The sequence below is a fragment of the Phyllobates terribilis genome, unplaced genomic scaffold, assembly GCF_046119375.1.
Source record: "Phyllobates terribilis strain yellow unplaced genomic scaffold, ASM4611937v1 Scaffold_5__5_contigs__length_657084704, whole genome shotgun sequence".
Classification (NCBI taxonomy): Eukaryota; Metazoa; Chordata; class Amphibia; order Anura; family Dendrobatidae; genus Phyllobates; species Phyllobates terribilis.
This window is the reverse complement of record NW_027362765.1, coordinates 41,607,028-41,628,675: the sequence shown is the minus strand read 5'-3', so window position 1 is coordinate 41,628,675 and position 21,648 is coordinate 41,607,028. Positions and strand designations below refer to the sequence as shown.

The following is a 21,648-nucleotide window of genomic DNA, read 5'->3' as shown; positions in this document are numbered from 1 at the left end:
CAAATAAGACAATATCGGCACTCAATAAGGAACACTAAAATAGTTAAACAAAACTTGTGTTTCGGTTTTGGTGAGTGAAACAAAAGGATGTAGACGCCATGTCTTGTTGAAGCCATGACAACAAACTTGAAAGTTCTCTTTTATGTATATATGGAAGAATAAGTAGTCCTTGTGTTTCAAACCCATCTCATGAATCCAAGCTCCAAATAGTTTATTTAAGAATTACAGTAATACAGAATGTGTATGTTTGGGTGTGTAGCAGCCTCGTTCTTTTGCCTATCAACTCTCTCGTGATCATTTGTAGAATTGTGTATCTATGGAAGAAAAAGTAACCCTAGTGCATCCTACCCATCTTAAAATTCCGAGCTTGAGTATATCATCTCAATAGTTTATTAAAAAAAAAATCCCAGTTAAAACTGAAATCATCTGTTAAATCTGTATAGTCTTTTGCTTCATCTGTTAAATGGGTTTTTGATCCCAGAATGGGATCTTCATTGGGCTTTAAACAAGTATTTTCAAGATGTATCTTCAGGAGTAAACCATTCACCAGCCTTACCAGATTTCTGCTTTGCTGGGGGCAGTGTGCACTTTAAGATTGACACTTTGGACCAGTGACATAGTCGCGTCGCTGGTCCAAACTGAGTGCTCTTTCAAGCTGCATTTCTTGTTTATGTAACCGTCCACTCTGAAACTGCATGGTAACCAGTAATCTAGCTGTACACCATTCAGAAGAACAGAGCATATTTTTAATAAGGGGTACATTGCAAAGTTGTTTGTTTTTTGCTTTTTTTTTTTTTTAGAAATCTCATGTTCAATTTTGTACATTTTTGCTTAGCCGCAATAGATCAGTGTATAAGTTTTAGATGTGAGCAAAATGTCTTTCTCTACAGCTATGGTATATTGAATGGTCTGTCCCCTCTATTTTTTGTTTTGCTTGGACCAGTACGCCTCTCATTTGGCCCAGGCATTTCTAATTAGCAGGAGACTGCAACAGGGGTTCTGCCTATTTTGTGCAGAACCCCTGAGAACATGTGGAAGGTGAGTTTTTTAGCTCCTTTCATTTGGTGTTGGTGTTGCTGTAATGCTGTGTTTGTGGGGTGGTGTGGCCTGGAGTCATAGGGACTCGGCCTCACAGCATGGGTGCTGTGAGGAATCAAGACGCCCACCCTGCTGGTGCACTAACACTACGGTGGTAGTGTTAGGAAACCACAGAGCAGTTTGCCATGATGTGACAGTCGGCTTCATTGAGTCTGGTCAGAATGTTAAACTAAAAACCTCATGGTCAGTTTTGTACATTTTTACTTAGCCATAAATAGATCAATAGATTTTCGGTCCATCTCTTTCTCTACAACTATAGTAAAATAGAGTGGGGAAAAAAAGTATTTAGTCAGCCAACAATTGTGCACTTTCTCCCACTTAAAAAGATGAGAGAGGCCTGTAATTGACATCATAGGTAGACCTCAACTATGAGAGACAAAATGAGTAAACAAATCCTGAAAATCACATTGTCTGATTTGGAAAGAAATTTTTTTCAAATTTTGGTGGAAAATAAGTATTTGGTCAATTACAAAAGTTCATCTCAATACTTTGTTATATATCCTTTGTTGGCAATGACAGAGGTCAAACGTTTTCTGTAAGTCTTCACAAGGTTGGCATACACTGTTGCTGGTATGTTGGCCCATTCCTCCATGCAGATCTCCTCTAGAGCAGTGATGTTTTGGGGCTGTCGCTGGGCAACACAGACTTTCAACTCCCTCCAAAGGTTTTCTATAGGGTTTAGATCTGGTGACTGACTAGGCCACTCCAGGACCTTGAAATACTTCTTACGAAGCAACTCCTTCGTTGCCCTGGCAGTGTGCTAGGGATCATTGTCATGCTGAAAGACCCAGCCACATTTCATCTTCAATGCCCTTGCTGATGGAAGCAGGTTTGCACTCAAAATCTCACGATACATGCCCCCATTCATTCTTTCATATACACGGATAAGTCGTCCTGGTCCTTTGGCAGAGAAACAGCCCCAAAGAATAATGTTGCCACCCCCATGCTTCACAGTAGGTATGGTGTTCTTTGGATGCAACTCAGCATTCTTTCTCCTCCAAACACGCCGAGTTGTGTTTCTACCAAACCATTCTACTTTGGTTTCATCTGACCATATGACATTCTCCCAATACTCTTCTGGATCATCCAAATGTTCTCTAGCAAACTTCAGATGGGCCCGGACATGTAATGGCTTAAGCAGGGTGACACGTCTGGCACTGCAGGATCTGAGTCCCTGGCGGCGTAGTATGTTACTGATGGTAGCCTGTGTAACGTTGGTCCCAGCTCTCTGCAGGTCATTCACTCGGTCCCCCCGTATGGTTCTGGGATTTTTGCTCACCGTTTTTTAGATCATTTTGACCCCACGGGGTGAGATCTTGTGTGGAGCCCCCAGATCGAGAGAGATTATCAGTGGTCTTGTATGTCTTCCATTTTCTAATTTTTGCTCCCACAATTGATTTCTTCACACCAAGCTGCTTGCCTATTGCAGATTCAGTCTTCCCAGCCTGGTGCTGGGCTACAATTTTGTTTCTGGTGTCCTTCGACAGCTGTTTGGTCTTCACCATAGTGGAGTTTGTAGTGTGACTGTTTGAGGTTGCCGACAGGTGTCTTTTATACTGATAACAAGTTCAAACAAGTGCCAGTACTACAGGTAATGAATAGTGGACAGAGGAGTCTCTTAAAGAAGTAGTTACAGGTCTGTGAGAGCCAGAAATCTTGCTTGTTTGTAATTGACTAAATACTTATTTTCCACCAAAATTTGAAAAAAATTTCTTTCCAAATCAGACAATCTGATTTTCAGGATTTGTTTTCTCATTTTGTCTCTCATAGTTGAGGTCTACCTATGATGTCAGTTACAGGCCTCTCTCATCTTTTTAAGTGGGAGAACTTGCACAATTGGTGGCTGACTAAATACTTTTTTTCCCCACTGTTGTCACGTGAGCTTATAGCCGGATGAGCAGCAGTTATCACTGAGAATTTGAGAACCAGATAGGGTAAAGATAGGAGATATCTAGTATTTAAACACCCCTCAACATTGAAATTGCAGCACCAAGAATGACAGCTTGAGTAATTATGGAAATCACAGGATGGATAGACATGTTACTGATATGCAGATAATGTAAAAATGGAAACAAAAGTTTCAAAATATGTTAATTCAGTATCTTGTATGAGCGCCAACCAGAGATCCACACACTTAGACATCTTGGCTGCTATCAAAAACGTTATCAATGGTTGTCTAAGGAATGTTTTGTGCACTGATTACACTTGGCCATGCAAATCATCAAGACCAATGACATCCCAGATGTGCTCAATGGGAGACTTTCGAAGATGTTGAAGACAATGGTAGCAGGTTTAGGCCACAAAGGCTGTTCACAGTAGCAACAGCAACATGCGGCCTGGTACCACTGGTTTTACAACAAAATCAATACAACACCAAGCTGTTAGTGTACCTGGAATGAAGAATGGAGGGATCCAGTTACAGTACATCATGCTACTTCACACCCTGTAGAACTAGTGTGATGTTCCTTCTTGAAGGCATCTTCATGCTGTTGTCCACATGGTCTCCATATCAGTCTCTGGCTATCATTACATTCAAGACAAAAGCAGGACTTTTTTCTGAAAAGGATAGACCTCCATTACAGCCTCCATTGTTATCTTATTCTGCAAAATTATAGCATTTGGGAGTGGGGACATCAGGTCAATGAAGAAGCCTTCATGAGGGGAATATCACAGCAGTCCTACACCTAGGCTTATGGTATGAGATGGCATAATGTATGGTAGCCAGATGCTTCTTTTCATTCTATGTACATTAACAGCTCAGCTTTACATTGATTTGTTGTGAAGCTGGTGATAACTGTCTAACTCCATATCAACATGGATTCATGAGGGATCGCTCCTGCCAAACAAACCTGATCGCCTTCTACGAGGAGGTGAGCTCACAGCTGGACCGGGGAGAGTCAGTGGATGTTGTATACCTTGACTTCTCCAAAGCGTTTGATAGCGTGCCACACAAAAGGTTGGTCTATAAAATGAGAATGCTTGGTCTGGGGGATAATGTGTGCAAGTGGGTAAATAGCTGGCTGAGTGATAGAAAGCAGAGGGTGGTTATCAATGGAGTAAGCTCAGGGGGTGTCAGGGTTACTAGCGGGGTGCCTCAAGGGTCTGTCTTGGGCCCTATATTATTTAATATATTTATTAATGATCTAGTGGAAGGGTTGCATAGTAAAATAGCAATATTTGCAGATGATACTAAACTTTGTAAAGTAGTTAATACAGATGAGGATAGGGCACAGCTACAGGAGGATTTAGATAAATTGGGGAGTTGGGCCAAAAAATGGCAAATGGGGTTCAATGCCGATAAATGTAAGGTCATGCACATGGGAAAGAAAAACAGCAGTCACCCATACATATTAAATGGGAAACCGTTGGGGAAATCTGACATGGAGAAGGACCTGGGAGTCTTGGTTAATAGCAAATTAAATTGGAGTGCCCAGTGTCAGGCAGCAGCTGCGAAGGCAAATAGAGTCATGGCATGCATCAGAAGAGGAATAGGGGCATATGATGAGAACATTGTTCTTCCTCTGTATAAAGCGCTGGTAAGGCCGCACTTAGAATATTGTGCACAGTTCTGGGCTCCGGTGCTCAGGAAAGACATATTGGAGCTAGAGAGGGTACAAAGGAGGGCGACTAAGATAATAAAGGGAATGGAGGGACTAGAATACCCAGAGAGGTTGTCAAAATTAGGCCTATTTACGTTGGAAAAGAGAAGGCTTAGGGGAGACCTCATAAACATGTATAAATACATCAGGGGGCAGTACAGAGATCTCTCCCATGACCTGTTTATACCAAGGATGGTGACAAAGACGAGGGGGCACACTATGCGTCTGGAGGAAAGGAGGCTCCTGCACCAGCATAGAAGGGGATTCTTTACGGTCAGAGCCGTGAGACTCTGGAACTCTCTGGGAGAGGAAGTGGTGATGTCCAACTCACTTAATGAGTTCAAGAGAGGCCTGGACGCCTTTCTTGAGAACAATAAAATTACATCTTATGCTTAGTGATAGTTAATTAATCCAGGGATTTAATCTGACTGCCAGATTGGTGTCGGGAAGTGAATTTTTCCTCAATGATGTAAATTGGCCTATACCGCATGGGTTTTTTTTGCCTTCCCCTGGATCAACGCTGCGGAATAGCTGCAGTGCACAAGAAATAGGCTGAACTGGATGGACGCTTGTCTTTTTTCGGCCTTATAAACTATGTAACTATGTATGTAACTATGTATGGTTATTTCCCCAAAGTGTCCCAAGAGCCGTCTTTCAACAAGACAACTCCAGGTTGTTTGTACTACTATGAGCAGCCTACATGGCCTAAATGTGCTATCATGGCCTGCAGCAACTCTAGACTTGTCTCTCAAGCACATCTGGAACGTCATTGGTTGGCAATTGCGCAGGGAGCTACCAGCAGTAGAGTTTGATAGGTTTCTTGACCAACTGCATTCATCGCAGCAGAACATTCCTCAGACGACCATTAATAACCTCATTGATAGCAGTAAAGGCTGTAAGTGCGGACATTTCTGCGCATGATGCTCATACCCCGTACTGAATAAATCGAGATGTTTTGAAAATTTGGTTTCCATATTTTTTTGTCAAGTAGGTTTTAATAGGTTCTCCATAATCGTATAAGGTTATAACAGAGTAGCCAAACAATTTTACTTAAAACAAAAGGGAAAGGGCAAGGGAGGGGAGGAAGGGAAAGAAACAAAGTGGAAAGAAAGGTAAGGAGGGAAAGGAGTCAATTTTCATCTAAAATGAAAGACCAAAGCATGGGAAAGATGGAACAATACAGCCCACCATTACATGATTAGCTTAATTGCAGATACATAAAGGATATTCTACTACATAAGGATATTGTACTGCCATCCGCTTGAGAGATACCAAAGCAAATAATTACTTTTTCTCGCGGTTACTTGAATACCGCAAGTAGCTACTTATAGCCACTGATTTCAAATGGATTTCGGTAATGCACCCACTCCCATTATGACTAATGATGACATCAAGAAATTCATTCTGATCTTTCTGTGAATTCAGTCAATTTTATACCCCGTTGATTTTGGTTAATACTTGACGGAAAGTCTCCGCTTATTATTCGTCCCCCTGTCAAATAAAAAATGGGTAATCTGCATAGTCTCTTGCTTCCTCCCCTGCCCAGGAGCTGTGGTATGATCTGACCATGTTCCTGTACGGTCAGACACAGCCATTACACAGTACACAGCAGGGGCATATTTATAAGATTATCACAGAACAGGAACATTTTATTTAATCACATCTAATGGTGGAAATTATTATTATTCCAAGATCTATTGATTAAAATCAACTTTGTTCATGGGAAAACCCTTTTAACTTACATTATAACATGTATAACAGCATAATAATAAGTGAGGTACACACAGCTCATCTACACACACATGGCTCCGTACACGTCATATACGTACTTGGCTCCACACACGTCTTAAAAGCAACATGGCTCTACTCTGGACATGTAGTACACACAACACAGATCCATACACGTTGTACTTGCACGGCTCTGAACTACACACATGGCTTCATTCCATACACATCTTACATGCAGTATATGTCGTACACACACACAACTCTGCTCCACACACATGGCTCCACTATACACACTTTGTACAAGCAACACGGCTCCCCACATGTCATGCTGGCATAGCTCTGCACCGCACACACCCGTCTCCCTTCCATATGCATCACATTCGCACGGACCCGCTCCGTACATGTTTGTACACACACGACTCCACTCCTTGCACACTGTTATAGAATCCTGTGACTCCTCCCCTTCATGTAACTCATCACATGACTGTGACCTCATCACAGGTCCTGTGCGCACAGAACAGCCATATATGTGGTGGCGGCTCTGCAGGTGGAGGTATGTGGAGAGACCCCATTACTGGGGGCAGGGGGCATTAACCCCTCCATTCCCGGAGATAGTGCCCCCTTCCCCCAGTTCTGCCATGTGTATATGTACAGTAATATAATGCTGGATGTGCTCATGTATACAGGGGACATTAACCCCTCCATTCCCGGAGATAGTGCCCCCCTCCCCCAGTTCTGTCATGTGTATATGTACAGTAATATAACGCTGGATGTGCTCATGTATACAGGGGGCATTAACCCCTCCATTCCCGGAGATAGTGTCCCCCTCCCCCAGTTCTGCCATGTGTATATGTACAGTAATATAACGCTGGATGTGCTCATGTATACAGGGGACATTAACCCCTCCATTCCCGGAGATAGTGTCCCCCTCCCCCAGTTCTGCCATGTGTATATGTACAGTAATATAACGCTGGATGTGCTCATGTATACAGGGGACATTAACCCCTCCATTCCCGGAGATAGTGCCCCCCTCCCCCAGTTCTGTCATGTGTATATGTACAGTAATATAACGCTGGATGTGCTCATGTATACAGGGGGCATTAACCCCTCCATTCCCGGAGATAGTGCCCCCTTCCCCCAGTTCTGTCATGTGTATATGTACAGTAATATAACGCTGGATGTGCTCATGTATACAGGGGACATTAACCCCTCCATTCCTGGAGATAGTGCCCCCTTCCCCCAGTTCTGCCATGTGTATATGTACAGTAATATAACGCTGGATGTGCTCATGTATACAGGGGACATTAACCCCTCCATTCCCGGAGATAGTGTCCCCCTCCCCCAGTTCTGCCATGTGTATATGTACAGTAATATAACGCTGGATGTGCTCATGTATACAGGGGACATTAACCCCTCCATTCCCGGAGATAGTGCCCCCTTCCCCCAGTTCTGCCATGTGTATATGTACAGTAATATAACACTGGATGTGCTCATGTATACAGGCGGCATTAACCCCTCCATTCCTGGAGATAGTGCCCCCTTCCCCCAGTTCTGCCATGTGTATATGTACAGTAATATAACACTGGATGTGCTCATGTATACAGGCGGCATTAACCCCTCCATTCCTGGAGATAGTGCCCCCTTCCCCCAGTTCTCCCATGTGTATATGTACAGTAATATAACACTGGATGTGCTCATGTATACAGGCGGCATTAACCCCTCCATTCCTGGAGATAGTGCCCCCTTCCCCCAGTTCTGCCATGTGTATATGTACAGTAATATAACGCTGGATGTGCTCATGTATACAGGCGGCATTAACCCCTCCATTCCTGGAGATAGTGCCCCCTTCCCCCAGTTCTGCCATGTGTATATGTACAGTAATATAACGCTGGATGTGCTCATGTATACAGGGGACATTAACCCCTCCATTCCTGGAGATAGTGCCCCCTTCCCCCAGTTCTCCATGTATATATGTACAGTAATATAACGCTGGATGTGCTCATGTATACAGGGGACATTAACCCCTCCATTCCTGGAGATAGTGCCCCCCTTCCCCCAGTCCTGCCATGTGTATATGTACAGTAATATAACGCTGGATGTGCTCATGTATACAGGGGACATTAACCCCTCCATTCCTGGAGATAGTGCCCCCCTTCCCCCAGTCCTGCCATGTGTATATGTACAGTAATATAACGCTGGATGTGCTCATGTATACAGGGGACATTAACCCCTCCATTCCCAGCGATAGTGCCTCCTTCCCCCAGTTCTGCCATGTGTATATGTACAGTAATATAACGCTGGATGTGCTCATGTATACAGGGGGCATTAACCCCTCCATTCCTGGAGATAGTGCCCCTCCCCCCAGTTCTGCCATGTGTATATGTACAGTAATATTACACTGGATGTGCTCATGTATACAGGGGGCATTAACCCCTCCATTCCCGGAGATAGTGCCCCCTCCCCTAGTTCTGCCATGTGTATATGTACAGTAATATTACACTGGATGTGCTCATGTATACAGGGGGCATTAACCCCTCCATTCCCGGAGATAGTGCCCCTCCCCCCAGTTCTGCCATGTGTATATGTACAGTAATATTACACTGGATGTGCTCATGTATACAGGGGGCATTAACCCCTCCATTCCCGGAGATAGTGCCCCCTCCCCTAGTTCTGCCATGTGTATATGTACAGTAATATAACGCTGGATGTGCTCATGTATACGGGGGACATTAACCCCTCCATTCCCGGAGATAGTGCCCCCTTCCCCCAGTTCTGCCATGTGTATATGTACAGTAATATAACGCTGGATGTGCTCATGTATACAGGGGACATTAACCCCTCCATTCCCGGAGATAGTGCCCCCTTCCCCCAGTTCTGCCATGTATATATGTACAGTAATATAACGCTGGATGTGCTCATGTATACAGGGGACATTAACCCCTCCATTCCCGGAGATAGTGCCCCCTTCCCCCAGTTCTGCCATGTGTATATGTACAGTAATATAACTCTGGATGTGCTCATGTATACAGGGGACATTAACCCCTCCATACCTGGAGATAGTGCCCCCTTCCCCCAGTTCTGCCATGTGTATATGTACAGTAATATAACGCTGGATGTGCTCATGTATACAGGGGACATTAACCCCTCCATTCCCGGAGATAGTGCCCCCTTCCCCCAGTTCTGCCATGTGTATATGTACAGTAATATAACTCTGGATGTGCTCATGTATACAGGGGACATTAACCCCTCCATTCCCGGAGATAGTGCCCCCTTCCCCCAGTTCTGCCATGTGTATATGTACAGTAATATAACTCTGGATGTGCTCATGTATACAAGGGGCATTAACCCCTCCGTTCCCGGAGATAGTGCCCCCTCCCCCAGTTCTGCCATGTGTATATGTACAGTAATATAACGCTGGATGTGCTCATGTATACAGGGGGCATTAACCCCTCCGTTCCTGGAGATAGTGCCCCCTTCCCCCAGTTCTGCCATGTGTATATGTACAGTAATATAACGCTGGATGTGCTCATGTATACAGGGGGCATTAACCCCTCCATTCCCGGAGATAGTGCCCCCTTCCCCCAGTTCTGCCATGTGTATATGTACAGTAATATAACGCTGGATGTGCTCATCTATACAGGGGACATTAACTCCTCCATTCCCAGAGATAGTGCCCCCTTCCCCCAGTTCTGCCATGTGTATATGTACAGTAATATAACGCTGGATGTGCTCATCTATACAGGGGACATTAACTCCTCCATTCCCAGAGATAGTGCCCCCTTCCCCCAGTTCTGCCATATGTATATGTACAGTAATATAACGCTGGATGTGCTCATGTATACAGGGGGCATTAACCCCTCCATTTCCGGAGATAGTGCCCCCTTCCCCCAGTTCTGCCATGTGTATATGTACAGTAATATAACGCTGGATGTGCTCATGTATACAAGGGACATTAACCCCTCCATTCCCAGAGATAGTGCCCCCCTCCCCCAGTACTGCCATGTGTATATGTACAGTAATATAACGCTGGATGTGCTCATGTATACAGGGGACATTAACCCCTCCATTCCCAGAGATAGTGCCCCCTTCCCCCAGTTCTGCCATGTGTATATGTACAGTAATATAACGCTGGATGTGCTCATGTATACAGGGGACATTAACCCCTCCATTCCCGGAGATAGTGCCCCCCCTTCCCCCAGTTCTGCCATGTGTATATGTACAGTAATATAACACTGGATGTGCTCATGTATACAGGGGGCATTAACCCCTCCGTTCCCGGAGATAGTGCCCCTTTACCCCAGTTCTGCCATGTGTATATGTACATTAATATAACGCTGGATGTGCTCATGTATACAGAGGGCATTAACCCCTCCATTCCCGGAGATAGTGGCCCCTTCCCCCGTTCTGCCATGTGTATATGTACAGTAATATAACTGAATGTGCTCATGTATACAGGGGACATTAACCCCTCCATTCCCGGAGATAGTGCCCCCTTCCCCCAGTTCTGCCATGTGTATATGTACAGTAATATAACTGAATGTGCTCATGTATACAGGGGACATTAACCCCTCCATTCCCGGAGATAGTGCCCCCCTTCCTCCAGTTCTGCCATGTGTATACTGTATGTACAGTAATATAATGCTGGATGTGCTCATGTATACAGGGGAGGTCACTCTGGTTTGGGGACAGATGAAGCTTGCTCTCTGGGGTGGAGATTTAAAGGGAATGGAAATGTCTGTTTTTTATATTTATGGAAATCTGGAAAAATGTAAATTGCAATGTAATTGTGTTAAATTCTTTAAGGGATTGTCCTGTGAAAGCAAGTTATTACGTATTCATATGATCGGTGATAATTTGTGGACTGGTAGAGATCCGACCACTGGGACCAACACAGATTGGCAGAATGGGGAACTTTTATCCCTTAGAAAGGTGCGGTTTGTTCTCCATTCACTCCTTATTTGGCTACTGATGCACTCTGCTTTTTCTAGTCGCCCCATAGAGAATGAATGGAGCGGTGGTCACATTTTGCAACAAGTGTTTATTTACTGGCCATTGTCTTGATCTCGAGCGATGGTGACTTGATGGATGAACATTCTGTAGGAAGATCGATCTTGTGAAAGAATACATAGGTCCACCAGGGTCTTCTCCATCATTATCTTGATAGTATCAAGCCATCTGGTTTCTGGTCTTCCTCTTCACCTTGTTCCTTCTTTTCTTCTGACCATGATGTCCTTCTCCAGTGATTGCTCTCTTTGTATGATGTGTCCAAAGTAGGCAAGTTGTAGATTGGTGATCCTTTTTTCGAGTGACATGTCTGGCTTGATTTGTTCCAAGAGTATTTTAATCAATTACAATTACAGCAGAACAAATATGGAAACATGCCATATTTTGGTTGTGATCGAAATCTTTGTGCATCTGTGTTGCTTGCCATGTTGACCCTGACAAGCTCATCACATATAGAACTGGGCTGGTCGTAAACCATGATGGTTGGTTTTCGGAAATCCCCCGTATTTGCGTAAGTATCCCTAACAAGAGGCCGGTGCTTTCCAACTACATGTGAAATTATATCAGTGTTTACTATACATGGTTGCCAATGAAATCCTTTTGTGTCGCATTTTCATTTGCTCCTTATTCTGATCACCCAAACAACTATCCATTATGTCCTGTTGATAACCACAATGTTCTAATTTGGACATTATGATATCTATACGTCTCACTTTTCTAACAGAATCCAAAATGATCCTGCCCACCCTCTTAATGGATCTTACCGTCACATGTGGGTGTAAACTGGAATGTGCTAAGAGGGAGTTTCTATCTGTTGGTTTGAAAAGCATATCTGTCAATAGTTTAACTTCCATTGGGACAAAAAAATACATTGTTTCCACCTACATGTTAAAATATATGATGATCTTTTGTACTGCACAAAAAATATTTTCACCCTATGAACAAGTATTTTGCTAACTCACATTGAAAGATTATCATGAAATGAGTATTCAAAGGCTTGTTCACGATGTTCTTTCAGTACAAATGCAACTTAAGTCCACAGACACAGGCAGTAATGGCCACTCATACTTAGTAGGAGATGTCACTTCCATATACAGTTGTGCTCAAAAGTTTACATACCCCAGCAGAATTTTTCCTTTCTTTGCCTTGTTTCAGAGAATATGAATGATAACAAAAAAACTTTTTCTCCACTTCTGGTTATTGGTTGGGTGAAGTCATTTATTGTCAAACTACTGTGTTTTATCTTTTTAAATCTTAATGACAACCAAAAACATCCAAATGACCCTGATCAAAAGTTCACATACCCCAGTTCTTAATACCGTGTATTGCCCCCTTTAACATTAAATCCGCATTGTGGGCACACAGACTTATAGGTAATACTATGATTGCACTGTTCCACAGCCAAATTGGATCAGAGATGAAAACGGTTAAATTTAATTTTGTGGTGATGAAAATTAATATGATGCCTAAATTTGCTGATTGGTTCCAATTTTCAAGATCCAGAAGAGGTGGCAATTACTTATGACACTTTTCATGCAGTCTTATAGAAAAATTGAATCTTTATTATTTCATCCTCATTATTGCACTGTTAGTAGCTAGTCTATAACATCATCTGTTTAGTCTATTGAACCTTGAGTATTCGTTCATCTTAGGTGGGTGACCAATCAAAAAATGCCAACGCTGCACCGATGACGTAATCCTAATTACAGTTGCATCACCTACTTTTATAAATGCTCTCTGTGTAAGGTATAGAGTTTTAGGATTTCTTAGCTTAGTTTCTTACCATATTGAGATGTTTCTATATATATTTTCAGATTTGCCTCGTTCTTGCATTAACAAAGTGGATAGTGTTTGCTACATATGCGGAGAAGTCAGTTTTACATCACAGAGGTGAAACTTGACTACCATGGATAAATAAAGCCTACAACCTGTATTTTGGCTGCAGAATAGGAGATCAGGACAACACATATGCTGCAATAGATGTGCATCACATCTTACCCAGTGGTTGCATGGGAAGAGGCAATTGTGAAGGATCTGCACCACGCCTCCCACCTGATGTCGCTATTACGTCAGATGGATCACGTGATACGGATCCGCATTTTGCACCAACATGATGTTCCGCACCCCCTCGGGGACACGTAAGGTCAAATTGGTGCAGTTCTACACAGACACCCCCTGTCTTCACGGGTTTATGAAGGTACCAGGAGTGACAAGAGGTGGCCCACTCAGTCACTAACGTGGCACAACACTCGCTCACACCACTGAGAGGCCTCTCTCACTGACCCCAGTGAAACAACCTTATCGGCCCAGTAGAGCTGCCACCAGTTCCTATTAGATATAATTCCCGTTATGGACCAGGATTTACATCTGGCTAGAAACCAGCCCCGGTAGCATGTGAGTTGAACTGAACAATGGACGGGTGGATTCGTGGATCAAGACAAAAGAGCAGCCCAAGGTTAAATTATATATTTAATCGCCTTAAGGACACACTAGACAATACACTATATTCATAAGGGTTATATACATACATAATGGTCAAAAATGCAAACACAATAGTAGTAGTTCAAAAGTATGCAGATATTAAGAGTCAGTTACCAGTCAGATGAAATGCCTGGCTTACAGGGAGGGCTGCCACATGGGAGGCTTGTGGTTCCTTCTGTTGCGTAACTTCTCTCACATGATGTGTGGTCCCGACCTCCCAGAGAAAAACAATAGGCCAAGAGCTGCAGGAGCTTTTAACCTCTCTGGGTCACCCCCTCCTGGGCTGGACCTAAATCTCCACCCCTGGCCTCTAGCAGCTAGAAACTCCAGAAACTAAGATGGGTCATAACTCCTTAATGGACGGTCCTAGTATCATCGGATCCAGCCGGGCCCCCGCTATGCGTAGAGACTAAATACAGCGGTCCTATGGATTTTCGAATGGCTGTGCTGGGTATCTCCCTATCCCTATGTGCTAGACTGGATGGAGACCCAGACGGACATTCACCATTTCCTTGGGATTTCAGAAATCTATTCGATGTGTGGCTAGGATGTATAGTATTTCCATAACTCGATATGGAGTTCCTATCTGTCTAGCGAAAGGAAAACCACATGGCTTGGAGTGGCACCTAGTCACACCCTTCCAGGCACTCCTTGGTCCGTAGCACAGTGGGACCACGATCTTTTAATATTCATATTTTACTACTAACTACCATACATGTACCTTCTATGAGTCACCTTTAAATATGTATGTTTGTTTTTAAATTATGTATTTATAATAAAGAAATATTATATACCTTTTGGACATTTGTGCTCTCTTTTCAGTGACTTATTCTCATCACTGAGTTGGTGTTGTAATATATACTTGTAAATGCTGTCCATTATTGATTTCTTATTCATTATTGGACTACTATATATTTACCAATTTGATTTATTCTAGAGAGTACTGGATGGTCTTATTTTTGTATATAATAAAAGTTCTATCTTAACAAACCTATCAGTAGGTGGTATTTTTTTTGTACCAAATGACAATTTGTAATATTGTTTTCATTAGATAATGACAGGTCCTTCTACAGGTTCTGCTAATAGCTCTTTTGTAGTTTACCATCCTGCAAATAAACCAGTTTGTCTAAGAAACAGAGTTCTATTCTCAAATGTACCTGGGTAAATTTTATTATCTGTTGTTTTGTAGTAATGTACAGCAAGAATTCAGTCAATACTGCGAAGACGTCATCTATACACCGCAACCGAATTGCACAAAGTTGTGCATAGATCTAGCTCCAGTATGCAAGTGATGTCTCAAATTCTGCCATGAACAAATTTTAATAAGTGGAGGCTACACTGGCCCTCATGGCAGTCTCTTACCATTAACCATAGTAGCGATCCTGAAAAAAAAAATATTAAAACACAGCATGATTTCTTATAATGCTAAGGGACATTGTTATGCTCAAGAGGGGCCACAATAACTTTGAGACTACTCTTGGAATAAGGGGTGGATTAAGAGTAGCAAGGGCCCCGGGCAGTTTAGAAGGCGCGGGCCCCCCCACACACACCTGATTTATCACGTGACATGTCACATGATCCCCTGTGATAGATCATGTGATAGTTCACGTGAAATTAATTTGGCACAATATTAATTATAATATTTTTTTTTAGGCTGTGTGCCCACTATGCGTTTTTTAAGCGTTTCCGCAGCAGCAATTCCGCTGCAGAAACGCTTAAAAAACGCATGGTAGAAGGTCTGCCATGTTCCCCAATGATAATCCGCATGTGCTGTGTACATGCTGCGGAAATTTCCGCTGCGGAAAAATCCGCAGCATTACCAATTATTTTGCGGAAGCGCAGCGTTTTCGCCGCCATTGACTTGCATTAGAACGCATGGAATCCGCATCCCTGCATCTGTAGATGCGGAATCCATGCGTTTCAATGTGCGGATGGTACCCAGGTCTAGAGGAGAGGAGACTCTCCTCTGGACCCGGGTACTATAGAACCTGTAAAAAAAGAATAAAATAAAAAATATACATTATACTTACCTTCTGATGGCCCCCGGTGTCTTTATCCGATGCGTCCTGGCTTGCCGGCAGCTCACGATGGTCTGAAAAGGACCTGCCGTGACGTCATTTAGTCATGTAACGGGTCACGCGACCGCTGACGTTGGCAGGCCATCAGAAGGTAAGTATATATTTTTTATTTTTTACCATTCTTTTACGGTCACACTATATAAATCCATGCCGGTTGCATGGATTTATATAGTGTAACCAAGTTGTCAAGCACTTTCCAAGTGATGCTAAAATCGCTTGGAAAGCGCTTATCAACCCGCATGCGGAAATGCAAGTGAAGAACACTTCACATTCGCATGTCCCTGGCAGGAAAACGCATGTAAAATCCGCATGTACAATCCGCATGTAAAATCCACATGCGTTTTTTCTGCCAGGGAGATGCAGAAACGCTCAAAAAAAATCCGGAACATTTCTGTATCGTGGGCACATAGCCTTACATTAATTGTATGACTCAATTAATTGTATTGTATTAATTGTATGACTCAATATTGAGCACACGTAGCCATCTATACACAGCGGGAGGCTGCACGGTGCCATCTATACACAGCAGGAGGCTGCACGGTGCCATCTATACACAGCGGGAGGCCGCACGTAGCCATCTATACACAACGGGAGGCCGCAACGCGCCATCTATGCACAGCGGGAGGCCGCAGGGCGCCCCCCAAAGTCAGCAGGAGGCCGCACGGTGCCATCTATACTCAGCAGGAGGCCGCACGTAGCCATCTATACTCAGCAGGAGGCCGCACGGCGCCATCTATACACAGCAGGAGGCCGCACGGCGCCATCTATACACAGCAGGAGGCCGCACGGCGCCATCTATACACAGCAGGAGGCCGCACAGCGCCATCTATACACAGCAGAGGGCCGCACGGCGCCATCTATACACAGCTGGGGGCCGCACGGCGCCATCTATACATAGTGGGAGGCCGCACGGCGCCATCTATACATAGTGGGAGGCTGCACGGCGCCCCCCCCCAGAGACAGCAGGAGGCCGCATGGCGCCAACTATACTCAGCAGGAGGCCGCACGCTGTCACGCATGCAGTCACGCACACACACAAACATATACAGACATATACATACACGCATAAACATTTGAAACACAAAAATACATACAGTGCCTACAAGTAGTATTCAACCCCCTGCAGATTTAGCTGGTTGACACATGCGAAATTAACTTGGCATTGTGACATTTGTACTGTAGATCAGCCTGGAAGTGGGAAATGCACTGCAGCAAATTTTTTTTTTTTTTTTTTTTTTTTAAAACGTTAAAAGTTAATTCAGAGTGTCATTTATTATTCAACCCCTCAAACCACAAGAATTCTGTTTGGTCCCCCTAAAGTATTAAGAAGTAGTTCAGGCACCAAGAATAATGAGCTTCACATGTGTGGATTAAAGATCTCTTTTGCCAGCCTTTTCTGACTATTTAAGACCCTCCCCAAACTTGTGAACAGCACTCAGACATGGTCAACATGGGAAAGACAAAGGAGCATTCCAAGGCCATCAGAGACAAGATCGTGGAGGGTCACAAGGCTGGCAAGGGGTACAAAACCCTTTCCAAGGAGTTGGGCCTACCTGTCTCCACTGTTGGGAGCATCATCCGTAAGTGGAAGGCTTATGGAACTACTGTTAGCCTTCCACGGCCTGGACAGCCTTTGAAAGTGTCCTCCCGTGCCGAGGCCAAGCTTGTCCGAAGAGACAAGGCTAACCCAAGGACAACAAGGAAGGAGCTCCGGGAAGATCTCATGGCAGTGGGGACATTGGTTTCAGTCAATACCATAAGTAACGAACTCCACCGCAATGGTCTCCGTTCCAGACGAGCCCGTAAGGTACCTTTACTTTCAAAGCGTCATGTCAAGGCTCGTCTACAGTTTGCTCATGATCACTTGGAGGACTCTGAGACAGACTGGTTCAAGGTTCTATGGTCTGATGAGACCAAGATCGAGATCTTTGGTGCCAACCACACACGTGACGTTTGGAGACTGGATGGCACTGCATACGACCCCAAGAATACCATCCCTACAGTCAAGCATGGTGGTGGCAGCATCATGCTGTGGGGCTGTTTCTCAGCCAAGGGGCCTGGCCATCTGGTCCGCATCCATGGGAAGATGTATAGCACGGCCTACCTGGAGATTTTTGCCAAGAACCTCCGCTCCTCCATCAAGGATCTTAAGATGGGTCGTAATTTCATCTTCCAACAAGACAACGACCCAAAGCACACAGCCAAGAAAACCAAGGCCTGGTTCAAGAGGGAAAAAGTCAAGGTGTTGGAGTGGCCTAGTCAGTCTCCTGACCTTAACCCAATTGAAAACTTGTGGAAGGAGCTCAAGAATAAAGTCCACATGAGACACCCAAAGAACCTAGATAACTTGGAGAAGATCTGCATGGAGGAGTGGGCCAAGATAACTCCACAGACCTGTGCCGGCCTGATCAGGTCTTATAACAGGCGATTATTAGCTGTAATTGCAAACTAGGGTTATTCCACAAAATATTAAACATAGGGGTTGTATAATAATTGACCCACACTTTTATGTTTAAAATTTAATAAAATTCAACTGAGCAACATAACTTTTTGGTTTGTAAGATTTATGCTTCTGTTCATAAAACCTACTCTCGTTTGCAGTTTGAAGGCTCTAACTTATTTGCATCTTATCAAACCAGCTAAATCTGCAGGGGGTTGAATACTACTTGTAGGCACTGTATAAACAGACATCACACAATGATATCTGCCTGCACACACACACACATACACACACACACACACACACACACACACACACACACACACATACATACATACATACATACATACATACATACATACATACATACACATACACATACAGACTCACCATCCCCCGGCTCCATTCTTCCTGCCTGCTCTTTCTTCTGTGCAGCAGTGCAGGCCGGGCGCGCACTGCGTGACGTCACAGCAAGGAGACACGGCCTCGCACAGGGCCGTGTCTCCTAGCAGCGACGCGGCCGGGCCAGCACAGGGAAGTTAACTGCTGCAGTGCTGGCCCGGCCTATGAAGAAGTAGCGGCGGCCGCTGCTGGGGGAGCGGTCCGGGGCCCCCCCTCCCGCCACTGCTACCGGTATGTGCCGCGGCGGCCTGCACATATAATGAGGGCAATCCGGCATTAGACACCCCGCCCGGAGCCGCGGGCCCCCAGCAGGCTCGGGGCCCCGGGCGGTAGCCCGCATTGCCCTCATTATAATCCGCCTATGCTTGGAATAGACATGTATAAATTGTACCTCCTGAACTGCAGTGACATCAATGTTAATGGCGTGGATGCTGAGACAGGCCAATAATTTCAGCGTTTCAGAAACGCCACTTTCCTAACTCAAGGAACTGGCTACACTCAGATAGTACAGTCCGTCCTGAGAGTTCACACTATGGACCTCCCCCTTCCTCAGTTATACATACAAAGGTTCCATCTGTCATTTCACATAAACATTACTATTCCTATGCACTGATGAGTAAAAGGGTAACAATGTTTTGAACTTTTGACTTTCAGGCTCCATATCTCACCATCCACTACTGCTTAGGACGTGAGACTACCATCATTTTATAAACAAATCATCTTGGCAACTATTTAGTATATGTTAGGAATCGTGGTTCTGTGCTCCCACCTGGGAATAGGGCAGGTCCGGTGCTGCGCAACTCCGGTCAGAAGCGTCGCTATCCTGATCCTGGAGGCAGAGCTGCTACGCATGCACGGAGACTGTCCCAATCTTTTCGAGCATTGTGTTCTGGTTTTGTAGGATGTGTGAGGACGCAGGACGCCGTGTCTGTCACTGATTTCCCCGGTTGGCAGGCAATGCAGGACGCTGCTTTATCTGGTACTAAGCAATGGTTGAATTGTGTTCATTCTGCTGTGCAAGCTAGCAGGGAGTGGCTGTCTGTGGGTAATTGGGAGGTATTCAACACCTCATCATTAGGCGGGCTATATAATTCTGCTTCCTGGGGTTCTTGCAGAGGCACTCACCTGGTTCTTGAGTAGGCAGCAGCTGCATCACCAGACATAAGCTGTCCGGCGACAGTGGGCTTGGGAAGGGCTCTGCCAAAGTTCTTCCATTTACTGGGAGCTGGGTGGAGAGTATTACCGACCCTTAAGGGCTCGCCTAGACGGGCAACTTGCGCCAAGTGCGTCTCTGTGGTTGCGCCTTTTCTGGTTTGGCGCCAGTCTTGCTGGGTCCCTTGGCAAAGCGCATAACCGTATATGATTAGTTATGTAGATTCTTGTTGTGTCAGTGCATTGTTACGGTTTTGCTCCTAAAAATCTAAATTTTAATTTTTATTATTTTGTCAGTATTTTGTAAATACACCTTTTGGCTTTGAACACTGCCTGAAATTTTCTGCGCAAGCTCTCGATCAAATTCGAACATGTCTCGACCAAAATCTGATCTCAGGTGTCTTCTACACGTTCCCAAAGTTGGTGCATACTGGTTAACTCACTTGGGTATGTATAGTTTTTTCTTCAATTCTACCCACAAGTGTTTGATTGGGTTGAGGTCTAGGGACAGTGGGGGCTAATCCAACACATCTACTTCATTGTCATTGAACCATTTCTTTGCCAATCTTGACATATGCTTCAGGTCGTTGTCCTAACTATCTTATCCTTTCCATACCCATAGTACTCGAGTGTACAAAGTAACTCATCTTGTAGGATACTCACATATACAGTGGGGAAAAAAGTATTTAGTCAGCCACCTATTATGTAATCCCCCCCCTTAAAAAGATGAGAGAGGCCTGTAATTTACATCAGGCCTGAGAGACAAAATGAGAAAACAAATCCTGAAAAACACATTGTCTGCTTTGGAAAGAAATTTTTTTCAAATTATGGTGGAAAATAAGTATTTGGTCAATTACAAACAAGCTAGATTTCTGGCTCTCACAGACCTGTAACTTCTTCTTTAAGAGGCTCCTCTGTCCTCCACTCATTACCTGTAGTACCTGTTTGAACTTGTTATCAGTATAAAAGACACCTGTCCGCAACCTCAAACAGTCACACTCCAAACTCCACTATGGTGAAGACCAAACAGCTGTCGAAGGACACCAAAAACAAAATTGTAGCCCTGCACCAGGCTGGGAAGACTGAATCTGCAATAGGCAAGCAGCTTGGTGTGAAGAAATCAACTGTGGAAGCAATAATTAGAAAATGGAAGACATACAAGACCACTGATAATCTCCCTTGATCTGGGGCTCCACACAAGATCTCACCCCATGGGGTCAAAATGATCTCCAGAACGGTGAGCAAAAATCCCAGAACCACACGGGGGGACCTAGTGAATGACCTACAGAGAGCTGGGACCAACGTTACACAGGCTACCATGAGTAACACTACGCCGCCAGGGACTCAGATCCTGTAGTGCCAGACGCGTTCCCCTGCTTAAGCCATTACATGTCCCCGGGCCCATCTGAAGTTTGCTAGAGAGCATTTGGATGATCCAGAAGAGTATTGGGAGAATGTCATATGGTCAGATGAAACCAAAGTAGAACGGTTTGGTAGAAACACAACTCGGCGTGTTTGGAGGAGAAAGAATGCTGAGTTGCATCCAAAGAACACCATACCTACTGTGAAGCATGGGGATGGCAACATCATGCTTTGAGGCTGTTTCTCTGTCAAGGGACCAGGACGACTGATCCTTGTACATGAAAAAATGAATGGGGCCATGTAT

The 21,648-nt window shown here is 44.4% G+C and overlaps 1 protein-coding gene across 1 annotated transcript in view; it reads left to right on the top strand.

Annotated features, from left to right (window-relative positions):
* Window positions 1-6,903: 6,903 nt before the first annotated feature.
* The window catches only part of LOC141271424 (uncharacterized), a 94,646-nt gene continuing 79,901 nt past the window's right edge, over window positions 6,904-21,648 (top strand). The window contains exon 1 of the mRNA XM_073681506.1: window positions 6,904-6,978. The gene's annotated coding sequence lies outside the window, so the exon portion shown is untranslated. The remainder of the gene's footprint in view (window positions 6,979-21,648) is intronic.